Below are 9,620 nucleotides of genomic sequence, written 5' to 3'. Positions count from 1 at the left end.
CATCCTTGCCAACACTTGCTATTTGTTGTCCTTTTGATAATAACCATTTTGACAGGTGTGAAGTGATATCTCATTGTGGTTTTGATTTGTACTTCATTAATGATTAGTGGTGTTGAGTATCTTTTCCTGTGCTGGTTGGGCTTCTGTATGTCATGTTTGAGAAAGTATCTATTCAGGTCCTCTGCCCAGGAGTTTTCGTTTTTGACGTTGAGTTGTATGAGTTCTTTGTATATTTTGGATATTAACCCCTTATCAGATATATCATTTGCAAATATCTTCTCCCATTCAGCAGGTGGGTTTTTTGTTTTGTGGATCGTTTCCTTTGCTTTGTGAAAGTTTTTTAGTTTGTAGTAGTCCCATTTGCTTATATTTGCTTTTGTTCCCCTTGCCTGAGGAGATGGATCAAAAAAAAAAATTACTAAGAACAATGTCAAAGAGCTTACTGTCTATGTTTTCTTCAAGAAATTTTATGGTTTCAGGTCTTACATTTAAATCTTTAATCTGTTTTGAGTTTATTTTTGTCTATCGTGTAGGAAGGTGGCCTAGTTTGATTATTTTGCATGTAGCTGTCCAGTTTTCCCAACACCATTTATTGAAGAGGCTGTCTTTTCCCCAGTGTGTATTTTTGCCTTGTTTGTTGTAGGTTAATTGCTTGTGTAAGTATGGGTTCATTTCTGGGCTCTCTATTCTGTCCAATTGACCTGTGTCTGTTTTTGTGCCAGTACTATACAGTTTTGATATTACTGTAGCTTTTTAGTATAGATGGAAATCAGGGACTGTGGTACTTCCAGCTTTGTTCTCCTTTCTACAGGTTGTTTTGGCTATTTGGGGTCTTTTGTGTTTCCATACAAATTTTAGAATTATATTTCTTAATACCTTAATCTCTATTTCTTAATCTCTCTGTTTCTTTCCTCTCCCCACCACCCTCCCTCTGGCCACCACCTGTTTGTTCACTGTATCTATGACTCTGCTTCTATTTGGTTATGTTTGTTCATTTGTTTAGTTTTTTAGATTCCACATGTAAGTGAAATCATACAGTATTTGTCTTTCTCTGTTTTATTTCACTTAGCATTAATATCCTCTAGGTCCATCCGTGTTGTCACAAATGACAAGATTTCATTCTTTTTTATGGCTGACTAATATTCCATTGTATATATATACCACTTCTTCTTTATCCATTCATCTATTGATGGGCACTTAGGTTGTTTCTATACCTTGGTTACTGTAAGTAAGGCTGCAATGAACATATAGGTACATATATCTTTTCTAAATTGTGTTTTCGTTTTCTTCAGATAAGTACCCAGAAGTGGAATTGCTATTTTTAACTTTGAAAGGAACCTCCATACAGTTCTCCATAGCAGCTGCACCAACTTACATTCCCACCAACAGTACACAGGGTTCCCTTTTCTCCACATCCTTGCCAACACTTGCTATTTGTTGTCCTTTTGATAATAACCATTTTGACAGGTGTGAAGTGATATCTCATTGTGGTTTTGATTTGTACTTCATTAATGATTAGTGGTGTTGAGTATCTTTTCCTGTGCTGGTTGGGCTTCTGTATGTCATGTTTGAGAAAGTATCTATTCAGGTCCTCTGCCCAGGAGTTTTCGTTTTTGACGTTGAGTTGTATGAGTTCTTTGTATATTTTGGATATTAACCCCTTATCAGATATATCATTTGCAAATATCTTCTCCCATTCAGCAGGTGGGTTTTTTGTTTTGTGGATCGTTTCCTTTGCTTTGTGAAAGTTTTTTAGTTTGTAGTAGTCCCATTTGCTTATATTTGCTTTTGTTCCCCTTGCCTGAGGAGATGGATCAAAAAAAAAAATTACTAAGAACAATGTCAAAGAGCTTACTGTCTATGTTTTCTTCAAGAAATTTTATGGTTTCAGGTCTTACATTTAAATCTTTAATCTGTTTTGAGTTTATTTTTGTCTATCGTGTAGGAAGGTGGCCTAGTTTGATTATTTTGCATGTAGCTGTCCAGTTTTCCCAACACCATTTATTGAAGAGGCTGTCTTTTCCCCAGTGTGTATTTTTGCCTTGTTTGTTGTAGGTTAATTGCTTGTGTAAGTATGGGTTCATTTCTGGGCTCTCTATTCTGTCCAATTGACCTGTGTCTGTTTTTGTGCCAGTACTATACAGTTTTGATATTACTGTAGCTTTTTAGTATAGATGGAAATCAGGGACTGTGGTACTTCCAGCTTTGTTCTCCTTTCTACAGGTTGTTTTGGCTATTTGGGGTCTTTTGTGTTTCCATACAAATTTTAGAATTATTTGTTCTACTTATGTGAAAAATGCCCTTGGTACTTTGATAAGGATTGCATTGGATCTGTAGATTGCCTTGGGTAGTATGGTCATTTTAATAATATGTATTCTTTCAATCCATAAATATCGTATATCTTCCCATCTATTTGTGTTGCCTTCAATTTCTTTCATCAGTGTCGTATAGTTTTCCAAGTACAGGTGTGTGTGTGTGTGTGTGTGTGTGTGTGTGTGTGTGTGTGTGTGCACCTCCTTAGTTAGATTTATTCCTAGGTATTTTATTCCTTTTGATGCAATTGTAAATGGGATTTTAAAAAAAATTCTCTTTCTGGTAATTTGTTGTTAATGTATAGAGATGCAAAAGATTTCTGTATATTTGGATGCTTTTTATTTCTTTTTCTTGTTTGATTGCAGTGGCTATGATTTCATATACTTTGTTGAATAAAAATGGTGAGAGTGGTATCCTTTATTTGTTCCTGGGTGTCCCAAAGCTGGTGTCAGCTGTCTGGTGTGTGGGGCTAGATCCCGAAACAGCTGGCTGAGGAGTCCAAGATGTCTTGGAGCTTGTGTTGGCCTACTGGTGGGTGTGGCCCGGGCCTGGCTGGGTCCCAGGGCTGGTTTTGGACTGCTGGTGAGTAGAACCAGCTCATGGATTACCTGGCTGCAGGTCCCTGGGGGTCCTGGGACTAGTGTCAGCATGCTGGTGGGGAGGTCCAGTTCCTGACATGGCTGGCTGTGGGATTTGGGGTGTCCTGAAGCTGGTGTCGGCATAGGTGGGCAGGGCTGGGGTCCAGGGGCTCCTGGGCCTAGTGCTGGCCTGCTGGTGGATGGGCTGTGTTTTGACATAGCAGATTGCAGGGATGCAGTAATCCTAGGCTGGTGTCTGCTTGCTAGAGGCTGGGTCCTGGGGCTAGTGCCAGCACAGTAGCGGACGGGTCTGGGTCCTGGGCCATCTGGTGGGTCCGGGGTGACAGTGGCTTCAGGAGGTCTTAAGGCAGCAGGACTGCTGGTGGATGGGGCTGGGTCCCTATGCTAATAAGCTAGATGGAGGATTCCAAAAGAGTACTTGCCAGCACCAGTGTCCTCCTGATGGAATGAGCTTCCCAAAGTGGCTGCCACCAGTGTCTATGGCCCCAGGATGAGCTCCAGTTTCCTCTTGCCTCTTCTGGAGGCTCTCCAAGATGAGCAAGTGGGGCTGACCCAGGCTCGTTTCAGTTTATGGCTTCTGTCCTGGCTCCTGCTCTGGGTTCCGGAGTGTATGAGATTTTATGTGTGCTTTTGAAGAGTGGAGTCTCTAATTCCCACAGTCCTCTGGCTCTCCCAAAAGTAAGCCCTACTGGCCTACAAAGGCAAAAGTTCTGGTGGTTCATCTTCCCCATGTAGGGCCCCCATGCTGGGGAGCCCAGTGTGGGGTTTGGACCCCACACTCCTTGGGAAGAACCTCTGAAATTGTAATTATTGTCTTTTTGTGTTTCTCCCTAGGGGGTATGGGTCTTGACTACACCATATCTCCACCCCTCCTCCCCATCTTGTTGTGGTTCTTTCTTTAGTTGTAGAAGATCTGTTCTGCTAGTCTTCTGGTTTCTCTCATCAATAACTGCTCTGTTAATAGCGTACTTTTGGTGTGGCTGTGGGGAGGAGATGAGCTCGGGCGTCTTTGTACTCCATCATCTTGGCCACTTCCTCCTCTCTCTTTCACTTTGGTTAGCTGGATTTAGTTTTTGTTGCTTGCAACTAAAGAACCCAAACTAATCACACATTTTAAACATTTATTTAAATATATAAGTAAATCAACTTAAAAGCATATTACCATTTTACATGTTTATAGTACATATTGCTATTGAAATAGCAATAATACAGTAGTCACATAAATTTTCAATTTTCATCCTTCAATTCTTGGACAAATTTCAGGATTTTTCTCTATAACAATTTCGTTGCAGTTGGCTTGGGTGATAGACATGAACAATGCAGAGTTTTTAGGTTTGGGGGAGAATATTTAGATACAGGCTGACAGGTACTGGAGGGGAGCTTATTAGCCTGCTTTAAAGTGTAGATTGAAGAAGATAGTTACATATAAATTTATTTTGTTTTGTTGTACCTAACATGCACAAAAGCCTTTGTCTTTTATACCTGGCTCTTCATTAAATTGTTTAACACCTAGAGTATTGATTTTACAGTTAGATAGCTAACTGCTTGATTTATAATTCTCACAATTGAGGAAAATATATAGAAATATAAATCCCGGGCTTCCCTGGTGGCACAGTGGTTAAGAATACACCTGCCAATGCAGGGAACATGGCTTCGAGCCCTGGTCTGGGAAGATCCCACATGCCACGGAGCAGCTAAGCCTGTGTGCCAGAACTACTGAGCCTGTGCTCTAGAGCCTGCGTGCCACAACTACTGATGCGCTCTAGAGCCCGCGCACCACGACTACTGAAGCCCGTGCACCTAGAGCCTGTGCTCTGCAACAAGAGAAGCCCCTGCTCGCCACAACTAGAGAAAGCCCGTGCACAGCAACGAAGACCCAATGCAGCCAAAAATAAATAAATAAATGTATTTTTTTTTAAAAAAAAATATAAATCCCCATATCGAAAAATTTCATTTAAATGGACTTGGGGAAAAGTTTAGTATATGTATTTCAGGTCTCAAATGCATTTCTGGACAAATCATATAAAATTTAAAGCCTTGTTTATTGCCCCCTCCCCTTCTTCCATACTTTAGTGATAGAAGTAGACACTGGATGAATCATGAAATTAGCTCAGGAGATCCTTTGTCCCCTTCTTTTCACATTTGGGCCACTTTTATCCCTTTCTCACTACAAGCAATCAGAGTTCACATGGCACATGGATTTCTTTTTATCAAGGGGAAGAGAGTGAACAGCTGATGATTCCTGGGAGAGATTGCTTTCCCTCCCCAGAGAAGACTCTGTAATGGTATAACTTCAGGTGTAATGACTCCTGAGGAGGCTTTGCATTTTAGAAAACAAAGTTTACATGGAGTACCAGACTCCTAAATCTTGATATTCACAAGATATTTTGTTTTGGCCAAGTTCCTAATTTTACCTCCACTACAGTCTGATGAATCAGATTCCTATTTGATTTTTATTTTTGTGATGAAGTATCTGAGGTTAAGGATTCAGGTAAGATCCACTAAATTCCCTTAGATGGGAAATGGAGGAGCTTAGATTACGATCTTGGCTTTTTGGCACTACAGCCTACATTCTTTATATTTCCCCACTCCACCTTTCTAAATTCCTTTTAAACCAGGATGGTTCAGCCCAACTTTTCAGCAACATAGATCCACAGATCTCCTTCTATTCATCCCAGTCAGCCCCTCCCTTCAGAAGTTTCAATTCACTTTACAGGTGAAAAGAAATTCGATTCTTGTTTTGGAGATTTTTATCCCTACCCTCTTTTAAGACTTAATTTGTTGTACATGAGAGAACGTAAACAAAAATGTACGAAATATCCAGTCTTCAAACTAACAAAAACTATAGAGGAGATAAGAAATTAAAATATCAATTTACAATGTCAATGAACCATAGAATTTGAAGATTGGAAGGAATCTTACTTCTTTAGGTTCAAATGCTGGTATTTCTGAAGTTGTGCTGTGTAACCAGCTCAAAACTAATGTCATTTCAGAAAATCATGTACCACAAAATCACAGTGAGGATTTATTCAGTGTTTCCCATTTGTGCTAGATATTGTTCGAAGTGATTTACCCATGTAATCATATTATATATATATATATATATATATATATATATATGTAGCCATGGCCCATTATGTATATGTAAGTATAAATATTTTACAGTCATAGAGTCATAACGTATGTTTCATTTATATAAAACATATTGTCCTCACAATATCTCTATTAAATATTTTCTTTTCATTATTCCATTTTAGAGGTGAGGAAACTCATAGGCTCATTTAACTTCCTTAAAGCCACATAGCTAGCAGCAGTCAGAATCTGAACACAAGAAACACGGCTCCAGGACTGGTGCATTACACTTCCTCATGGGACTGGAGAATAGACCACTCACCTCCCACAAGGATCCTGCCATTGCTCAGGCACGGCAAAGATGATGACTTTGTGAAAGATGTTCTTTTCATTATCTCTCCTAACTTCTTTTCCTGTTTTATAGGAAGCTATTGATTTTTAATTATTTACTTTGCTATTGGGTAACTTACTGATCTCAATGATTGGTTGTAATAGCTTTTCGGTGATGCCGTCTGAGTTTTCTAGGTGTACGATCATAACATCTACAAATAAGAACACTTTTTCTTCCTTCATTTCAATTGTTATACCCAATATCAGTTACCTGGTTTATTAGATCGGGTATAATGCAGGTTTTCGTACAAATTAGTTGGAATGATGAAAATGTTGTAGAATTTTGGAGACTCTATAAGCAGTTAAGAAGCTTTTCAGATATAATGCAGTAATGGTCTGGCCTCAGTAATGGCATGGGGAAGTCAGTATCTATTACAGAGGGGTTTTATATTAAAAATTGACTAAACTTAGGGATATGGCCTGGGAAACACTAAAAGGTTTTGAAACTAAGGCATGCAAGTCTAATTGATAATGATCAGGAAATTGACTCTATTTTAATAGCTGTTGAATTCCACGAATCTATTCATCTGAAACGAGGTGACTAGAAAGAAAGAATTAGAATTTTCAGTTTATAGACAATGCTAGGAATGTGTTTCTAAGAGAAATAAATTACATATTTTTTAATTTGTACAGCTTCTCTGTGGTCTGATATTTGCTTTATAAACCTATAAAATATACTATATAAAGTTAACCTGATGCTTATCCAATTTATAAAGTAACTTTAAAAAACAATATTCTGACTCATTTAACCTTTTAAAACCCTGAGATGGAGAATACACTGGTTTTTGAAATTTAGTCCACTACAGAATTATCAGGCTAGATCTTAAAGATGGGTGTTACAAGAAGATTCTTGATTTAATTGATTTAGGGTAGAGCTTAGGAATCTACATTTTTAGCTACCAGTCCAGGTAATTCTGATAAATTGGTTCACAGACTACACATGGAGCAACCCTGGTCTAGGTCTTTACAGTTTGCACCAGGACTTTGAATTTGTGTGCTGTATTTGGTACACATATCTCTGCCACTCATATTCCAAATTTAGTACCTTCTGTTTCTCTGAACATGGCAGTTTGTTAAGTTTTTCCATATCCCTGTCCATATGGTTCTGACTTCTTAGAGTGTCTGTCATGACTTGCCTACCAGATTAACAGTCAAGTTATCCTTATAAACTCTACTCAGGCTCAGGGGAATCTTGGTTCTCTTCCTCAAAGTGAGACTGAGGGCTTGCATGTCCCTCACAAGCAGAAGATGCAGCCAAGTCATCTTTTCACTGTAGTGGGGCTAAGCAGGACCACAGGTGAGGCATCTCTCCTGAACATATATGGAAGCCTCCACAGCTGTCCCCAGCCTATGAAAATACCCCATCCTTTGGTGAGCTTGCTGTCACAACCAAATGAGGATTAAAGACAATTAAACGATATATATTACTTCTGTCACTCCTACTTATTTTGCTTACTCCCGAGGAGAGGCAGAACAATATTTAGTATGGTCTACTTTATAAAAATGAAAGAAGATACTGTATACATGTAAGCATAGGGAAAGAAAAAAATGCTGAATGCACAGAGCTTTTACCTACTTCCATTAATTACTCATAAAGAAAATGAGGAAACGATAAAAATACACTACCACTAAAATTGAGCAGTGATGATCAATATCTGTTTCTGTAATGAAGGATGTATTTCCACTAACTGCAAGACCAATAGACATGGATTAAAAAACACAATAGTGAACCAGAAACATCATATCCCTTGACTTGTTTGTGTGAAAGTAGGTAGACATATCCTGTCTGTCCCTTGTTCAAAACCCAACTTATATATGACTGGGAGGATGATCAACCAGCACTCTGAGATACCTGAAAGGAAGGGAAGAGCGGCTGTGTATCACAGGAGCTGTGCATCCCACAAATAAGCCTCTGGAGTTGGGACTGAAACACAACGAGTCCAGGTCACAACGGTCATTGGCGAATTCAGTCTCTTCTTACTGCCTCTTACTGTATGGGTGTCAGACAATCATGAACTGGCTCTAAGAAAGCCCCTCTCAGGGACAGTTACTCAGAATTCAACCATGAGCTCTGCATAGCGTGTCACTGTAGTGGCTAGTTTTAAAAATAAAATAAACAAAATAAATATAGTCTACCACACAAGCCAACAAAACGACCAACCAAAACACTGCAGAACAAGAGAAAGAAAATAGCATCCTGAAGACAATCCTCAGAAGATATCCCAAGCTGTTTCAATCATTGGCAGCATCTTCGGGGTGAGTTTACACTTCCAGGACCAAGTCTGATAGAGACAGCCTTCATTTGAATGAGGAGTTCCCAAAATATCTGTTTAGAAACAGTCTTAGCATATTACCATTTATATAATTGGGAAGATATTTTTGCAATATCTTTTTTTTTTCTGGTGAAAGAAAGGGGGAGCCCCATCTCTTCTTATCCCTCCTGGGTGGTTCTGTTGCTGCTGCATAGCAGCAGAAAGGGTGTAATTTTTTCTCCTTTCAAAGATCCTAAGTGGAGGTTATTGCTCTGCCTTTATTGTTTGTTGCATTCTCAGCACTGCCTCACTCCTGCTAGTTTGTGTAAGAGCCCGATAGGGGGCTTTCATTATCTTTTTTCTAAGTGTCGCCTTCCTTGCTTTCCCTCTTGTTTTCTTTCTGTCTGCCGATATCTTCATTTTCTTTTTGCTAGGATGTTTCTTTGAAAAGGGAGAAAGTAGTATACTTCTTTAAAAGCATACCTCATTCAAAACATAGAGAAGAGAGAGATTAATAAATTGAGAGGAAGGGCATGAATTGAGAAAGTTACAACTCCCAAAACTGCAATTGTGGGAGAGAAAAAGTGTGAAACAGTAGATAGTGTGAAACAATCTAAGGCAGAACACTGAAAACCTCTATTCAGAAATGCAACAAATTAGACATTCCCTTTTGCTTGTCAGTCTCCTATTCGCAATTCTTATACACCATCTCTTTTTCCTGACGCTCAGTCTGAAGTACTTCCTCTCATGAAAAGAATAGAGTTTTTCAAACTGAAGAGTCTAATTAGGAACAAGGTTTTCCATCCTTTCACTATTGTGTTGTAAGTTCAGCTTCTCTTTTCTGTACTGTTTACAATGGAAGCATTTATAATAACAGATATCACAGTAGGATACCGCCATTATGGGTAGTATCGAAATGAGAACTGTGGAGAGAAAATAGACATGAGTTCAAGTACTGCAGTGTCCATTCTTTGTAAGTGTTTTTGTCTAATGC

This window comes from Physeter macrocephalus, chromosome 7 (assembly GCF_002837175.3).
Source record: "Physeter macrocephalus isolate SW-GA chromosome 7, ASM283717v5, whole genome shotgun sequence".
NCBI classification, from domain to species: Eukaryota; Metazoa; Chordata; class Mammalia; order Artiodactyla; family Physeteridae; genus Physeter; species Physeter macrocephalus.
The sequence above is the reverse complement of the archived record's forward strand: the minus strand, read 5'-3'. Positions refer to the sequence as shown.